Source organism: Hibiscus syriacus, unplaced genomic scaffold, assembly GCF_006381635.1.
Source record: "Hibiscus syriacus cultivar Baekdansim isolate YM2019G1 unplaced genomic scaffold, ASM638163v2 tig00004072_pilon, whole genome shotgun sequence".
Taxonomy (NCBI): Eukaryota; Viridiplantae; Streptophyta; class Magnoliopsida; order Malvales; family Malvaceae; genus Hibiscus; species Hibiscus syriacus.
In genome coordinates, this window is record NW_024061998.1 from 30,134 (window position 1) to 37,784 (window position 7,651).

The following is a 7,651-nucleotide window of genomic DNA, read 5'->3' on the forward strand; positions in this document are numbered from 1 at the left end:
AATATTCTTGTCGAGACGTTCCTTTTAAAATCTGGACGATTAAAAAATCAAAATTTTGTAAAAACGTTCGCCTCGAATAATCTAGGACTTGTGTTTATAAAAAAACAAAATCGATTTGTGGAGCCACCACCAATCTTTAATTAGGGTGTGATTGGACACCCAAAAACATATTTGTCATTTTAATAAAATATTACTTTTAATTAAAGCGATAATTTTATGGTTTGCATTATAAAAAATCTAAGTTCAGGAGTCGATTATGCATGTGGAAAGATTAGCACCCCATTATTTCAAATCCAATTACTTTTAATCCCATTATTGATTTGAATCCAAGTAATGCTTATGAGGATATCATACACATTAATTCAAATTAAAACCTAAACCTATGTACATGCATCACATAAATATAATAATATATATAATACTTAATAGTAAACCGATACATACAAATATGTAATAAAAATTAATTCACACTTTACCTTAGTATATCATGTAAATAAAATAATACTTAAAAAACATAAATATATATTTTATTATATACATGTATTTTATGTAAATTTAAAAATATATTATACATATATAAATTGGAAATATAAGGATTATATATATATAAACATGTTATACGAAAATCATACAAATAAACATAATATAATAAATTTATGAAATACTATACAAATCAATGTACAATCTTATGATTAATTAAATAAAAATAAACATAAACTTTAAAGGTAAAATAAAGCGTAAATAACATAACATACAAATTCTAGGAAATGGAAATAAACCATAAATATTTAGAACTAAAATAAAAGTATTTAAAATAGCACACCAAAAATTAAAAGAGCGTAAATAATAAGCTAATGTGACCAAAATGAAATATGGAAGAAATAAAGGAACAATATACGAAAATGTAAAAACCTCAATATAGGACTAAAATAAATTAATTCAAAGATTAGAGTATTGCAAACATAAACTTCCCATGGTTAAAAGGCAACGGACTCTGAGACCATTCCCATATAAATAACCCTACATTCAAGGGTTCAGAAACCCTAACACACACACACACACATATATATATATATATATATATATATATATATAGAGAAAAGCTAAAATCCGCGTTTGGTTCACGGAATGTAAGATTACCAGTGGGAATGTAAGATTACCAGGGAATAGGATTACTGGGAATATTGTATTTTTGTGTTTGGTTAGCTTAGCAGGAATGTAAGATTACTGTGTTTGGTTAAAGGAATAAAATATTATTGGAATGTATATTTGACCAAATTGTCCTTATTATATATTTGTATAATATTATAAGTTGGAAAATATTTATATATTTTCTTTAAAAATTTAAATTCATAATATTTATATATATTTTTTTACAAAATTAAAAATATAAAAAGGTTTAATGAAAGGGTAAAATTTTATTTTAACTCCTGAACTTCATATAAAATTTTAATTATATACTTTTTTTTGTAAATCTATAATAATTTAAGGATAAATTTGTAATTTAATATTCGTAGAATTTTTATTATTCAATGACAGAAGAATGATGTTTTTGAAAAAAATAAAAATTTAAGGACATTTTAGTCCAAAACACCGGTAATCCAATAATACCTAAGGAAAGGGAGGTAATGACATTCCCGGTAATATACCCCAAAAAATCCACAATTGGTAATCTTACATTACCGGGAATGGGATTCCCGGGCTAACCAAACGTAGGAATGTGGATTCCATTCCCATGGGAATCCAACATTCCCCCATCCAAACACCCCCTCAAGGTTTCTCATCTCAAAACTAATTTGAGAGAAAATTCCCAAAAGTATCCCTTGGTCTCTCGCCAGTGCATGGCCACCAATCTTCGATGTCGACAACCACCGCCGGCCAAAATCTCAATCGAACACAAAATATTTCATTTTTTACTTTCCTAACTCAAATCCGAGACCAGCCTTGCCTAAATCTGAACCAAAACACGTAGATCTAGGACTATACCTTTCGAAACCTACAAAATTTGACATCCCTTCGACTTTTCGGCGAACTCTGAATCTGGTTGGTTCTTTTTTTTGTAACCGAATACTCTCCTTTTGAAACTGGTTCTTCTCTCCCTTTTATATTTCATCATGCATGTTCCGTCTTTTCGAGTTGATAGTGTTTGGTGAAGCTAACGTAGAGGGATTAGGCTGGGTTGGTGGGGATCCTGGAAAATCCAGGATCAAATTTTTTTGGTTATTGGAACAGTGATTTCTGTCTGGTGAGGCGACCGAGGACGAGAACGATGATAGCGTAGCTCCAACTGATGGCAACGACGCAACATTTCTTTTCCTTGGTGGCGGCAAGAGAACTAGGGTTCAAAAACCTTAGTTATTTTGGATTAACTGTGCTCCTATTTGTTGGGCCAGTATATGATGTAATGCTAGGGTCGGTTGTCCCCCTTATAATTGGTCCAATTTGGGTTTGTAAAGGCTTGTAAATAAAATAAAAATGAATAACATTAATAATAATATTATTATTATTATTAATAAAAATAAATAATAATAAATAAAAAACTCGGACAAAACTTGTGTCTACAACTCTCTTCAATCACTAACTACACTAAAATTATAATTTTAATATGGCTTAAACTAAAAAATGTATTCAAATTATGTCATTTTTTGTTTTATGTAACTAAATTATTTGTAATCATCAATTTTGTCCACACCAAATACATATATTATTATACAAATATTTACAAAAGAAAATATAGAAAAAGAAAAAAATAAATAAAAATGGACAATATCCCTAAGAATCTGGGCATTCAATGCCCCAGCTGCAGTACCCCACCCCTTTTGTTACCGCCAGCAGCTTCCCTTAGCTGAGCCCCGCCATTGCTGCCAGCACCACTTTGAGCCGTGCCGATCGTTGGAGCCGAGCCTCCATTGTCATTTTCGGTCACAACAAAAAAAGAGAAAAAGAGAAGCTTAGATTTTTGTTTTCCATTTTTTTGTAATCTATGAGATCTTTAAAACCTAAACAAATGAATGAAAACAGGGGGAGGAAGTTCTATAGAAGAAAAAAAAGAACAAGAATAAAAATACAAGTTTTTAGGTACTTTCTTCTTCCATACACATGATTTTCTTCTTGTTTTCTTACATATCAAAGCATGAAACAAAAAGTGAGAGTATTTTTCAATGGGTTTTTAAATCGTTACTAGGTTATTTAGATTCCAACAGGAGGTCTCCTCGGTTTCAACATGCCTTCAGGGGTCTTGCCTGAGTTGATTTAAGGGACCATGAGCCTTTGGCGTTTCCTTTTTTTTCAAAGTAGTTTTGTTTTGGGTTTCATCTCATTTTTCGAGGGGACGAGTTTTCAAGTGACCGAGGTTGATAATTGAGTAACTGCTAGTCAACGATTAGCTTATTTTGAATTCGAATGAATTTATCACTTCGAAGTGACGAGTTTCATTGAATATTTTTTTATTTTCTAAATTTTTATTTTATTTTATTTTTTTAAAAATATATTTTTATTAAAATCATCACCTCAACGTGATGAGTCATTATAACATCATTTAAATAATGATCTGCGTAGGACTCACTAAGCGTGAACCATTAAAAAAATAATATCCCATGAGTTCTGTATAAATTATGCAAATGTCATATTTTACTAAATAAATTTTGGGTAAATCCAATACTCTAAATATTTTACCTGCACGGGGGTATTGGGACAAAAAAAAACATCCAGTGAACGATGGTTAAAACAACCAAGAGAGGAGCCCCAAACCTTAACCATCTAATTTTAGACCATATATAAAATTCCTACCCAACCCAAACCCATACAAATTAAAGAAAATTAACCTGACCCGGCCCGGCTTTGCGATCTAGGGTTTTGATCTGTCAAGGCCTACTACTATATAGGCCGAAGAAACCCTAGTTCCTTCTTCTCCTACCTTGAGCAAAAGACAGGGTTGGGGCTGCCAAATTCTTCAGTTCTTCAGAAATGGTTACTTTCAGGGTAGGTGACCGACGCTTCTCTTTCCTCAGATCTTTTATTACCCTTTTCAGCTTCAGAATTCTACGATGATAACCCGCTTTATGCTATTGTTAAGCAGTTTATGTCTAGATTTGGTGTCGGTTCTATGATGTTAGACATTTTATAGATTCATGTGTTCTCTTCTTTTCCATTTCTCTGGAATTTGTTAGTAGAACGTGTGCTAAAAAATATGATTGTCTGTTAATTTAACGGGTCTTATTAGAAATTAAAGGCCTAAGTAATGTTTCCAGCCGTGGTTGATAAACATAGGAAAAAGAGAGTGAAGTTTTTAGGGATGTAAACGACTTGAACCTTCAGCGAACTGGTCGTGGAGTTTGTCTATGTTTGTTTATTACTAAAGGAACAAACATGAACACAATTATATGTTTGTTTAATTAAATGAATGATGTGCTTGTTTGTTCATTTATATTAATCCGTTCGTTTATGTTTGTTCATTTAATTAAATTTATTTTTTTCATTTAAGTTCATTTATTTATATTCTTTTAAGAATTTTTGCTTGATTTAAAAGAAAGTTATATTCTATGTTTGTTTATCATTTTAATAGACAAACACGAACTAACTACATTCCTTAATGAATGAAACAAACAATAAATTCTGTTTTGTTTATTCAGTTAAAGTTAAATGGAGCAAATATGAGCATATCTTCGTTTGGTTTGTTTACAGACCTAGAAGTTTTGATTTGTTGTTGTTTTTGGTTGCAGTTTCACCAGTACCAGGTTGTTGGGAGGGCTCACCCAACTGAGAGCGACGAGCACCCCAAGATCTACAGGATGAAGCTTTGGGCCACCAATGAGGTTCGGGCCAAGTCCAAGTTCTGGTTAGTGATTGTTTTCATTGACATCCTTGTTTTTCTGGGTTTTAATGAAATCCCATTTGATTGAAGTTTCTTTCCTTGAATGTTAACCAGGTATTTCTTGAGAAAGCTGAAGAAGGTTAAGAAGAGCAATGGTCAAGTCCTTGCTATCAATGAGGTTGGTGTGTTATCTATTTTTTGTTTCACTTTATATGAAGTAGTTTATTATTTTTAGCGTTGTGTTGAAATGTGAATTTAAGTATCCTTTTGGTTTATGTTTTGATGATTTTCTAGAGCTACAGTCATGTTGGTTATGTGAGATTTGCTGACAATTAGTTTATGCCTATGCAATGTATATGGAAGTTTGTATCTGATAAGCTATTTTTCTAAAAAAAGTATACTGTGAGAAACTTGGTAATCAAATGAAAACAAACATGTAATCCGGAATTTTGTTCACGCATTAAGAGTTTTATGCATCTTGACTACGAAGTATCTGGTCTTTTATGGCACCCTTTTCTTTTTAGTCAAGTACTGTTTGATAACTTGCTCATCTATTTCTCTAGAATATCGTTGCATTTGAATGATTAAAGATATTGAAAGAAGAATTAGCTCTTTGAATCCAAGTTGGTTTGGAACTTTGGGTAAATTTTACTTGTTATTTCTTACTCTTACCTTTGCTTGTGAGGAAAAGTCTTTTTCTATTTCTATTAGGTGATTTAATTTTGAAAAAGAAAAGAAGTGTTAATGGTTTCATATTGATTATCTAAAAAATGATCTGCAACTTATTTTTTGATGCATTTTTTCAATTCCCTTTGTCTAAAATAAATTGTGTGCAGATTTTTGAGAAGAATCCTACCAAGATCAAGAATTATGGTATTTGGCTCCGCTATCAAAGTCGTACAGGTTATCACAACATGTACAAGGAATACCGTGATACAACTTTGAATGGAGCTGTTGAACAGATGTATACCGAGATGGCTTCTCGCCACAGAGTTAGGTTCCGTGCATTCAGATCATCAAGACAGCAACCATCCCAGCCAAGCTATGCAAGAGGGACAACACCAAGCAGTTCCACAACTCAAAGATCAAGTTCCCATTGGTGGTGAAGAAGGTGAGGCCACCTACCAGGAAGCTGAAGACCACCTACAAGGCGTCAAGGCCCAACCTGTTTTTGTAATTTCTCTTTCGTAAAGGGGAGTTTAAAGTGCTGAAATTTTTGGTAATGAATTTCTGTCAGTTTATTGATTGGGTATTGCTTTTATTTAAGAAGGCTTGGGATGTCAGACAGGTTGAACTTAGTTCCTTGGATTTCATTATATCATTTTCTTGTTCTGAGTTGTTATGATGCCATCATCTTAAATCAATTTTCTGAGTACTCAGGTTGCTTGGTTGTAAGTGTTATTTTAGGTTAATTATTAGATCCTTTGCCGTGTGTGAGGGTCTATTGTGGTCAATTATTAGATTATTTGCTTCAAAAGGTCATCTTGAGATCTAAAGTACTATTTGTTTCGTTAATATAAGATTAAAAAAATGATATAATTCTGATGTAGTTGGAAATTTTATTAATTTTTTTAGGTTGGACAATATAATATTTTATATTAAAATTAACAATATTATCTTTTCATAACAATTTTTATACATAAAATTTTCATTTGTAAACACTAAACATGTGGTTATAAGTGTTATTTTAGGTTAATTATTAGATCCTTTGCAGTGTGTGAGGGTCTATTGTAGTTAATTATTAGATTATTTGCTTCAAAATGTCATCTTGAGAATCTAAAGTACTATTTGTTTTGTTAATATAAGATTAAAAAAATGATATATTTCTGTTGTAGTTGGAAATTTTATTAATTTTTTTAGGTTGGACAATATAATATTTTATATTAAAATTGACAATATTATCTTTTTCATAACAATTTTTATACATAAAATTTTCGTTTATAAACACTAAACATGTTGAAATGTAATTTTTTCAGTTACAATTGAAACTGCTATGAATTATTATATAATTTTTAACTTGAATATGATAATATTTTAGGTTGAAAATTATCTTAAACTAATTTTAAATAGATTATGCACAATAGAACTATTCCCTCCGGAGCTCTTTTTCATTTCAGGCTCTTCTTTTCTTTTGACAATGGGATGGATTGAAGCTCTACTTGATTTTGATTTGTCCTATTGAATATTTTAAATTTCTCAATTTCAGTGAAATTGCTTAGATCAAATAACAAACAAAGACCATAAAATAAAATAAAAAAAATAATATAGAGAATAATTTTAAGAAAATATTTGATTCGTGGAAAATATCATTATCAAATAATAGTATTTTTCCAATAGTAGCATTTTTTGGTTAAAATGATGGCAATATCGTTACATCCAATTCTTAGGTATAAAACAATTTCTGCCACTTTAGACAATAATACACTTAAACTAATAAATTCTTTTTATAATAATCCTTCTCAATTCTTTTTTTTTTACTCAAAATGATAAATGTAATAATAATATACAGAGAGTTTAATTTAGTGAAATATTAATAAATTTGAGTATTTAAACTTTTTTATATTTTTAATATTCGATATATTAATTATTTGTAGTTTTATGAGGTGAAAAATAATATTATTGTAAAAATTTAATTATTTAAAATAATATCTAGCTTTAGGTTATTAAAAATGAATTTTATACGTTGAAAAATAATATCTTTATCCACTCGAGACCATATTATTATGTTTTTCATATTATATTTTTTATAAATAAGTATGGTACTTATGAAAATTATTTAAAAATATAAGTTTAATATACTAATTATATGTTAAATGTATTTCCCCCTCAAAAGTTAGA

The 7,651-nt window shown here is 30.0% G+C and overlaps 1 pseudogene; it reads left to right on the top strand.

Moving 5' to 3' along the window:
- Positions 1-3,923: 3,923 nt before the first annotated feature.
- Positions 3,924-6,126, top strand: LOC120188508 (annotated as a pseudogene).
- The last annotated feature ends 1,525 nt before the right edge of the window (positions 6,127-7,651 follow it).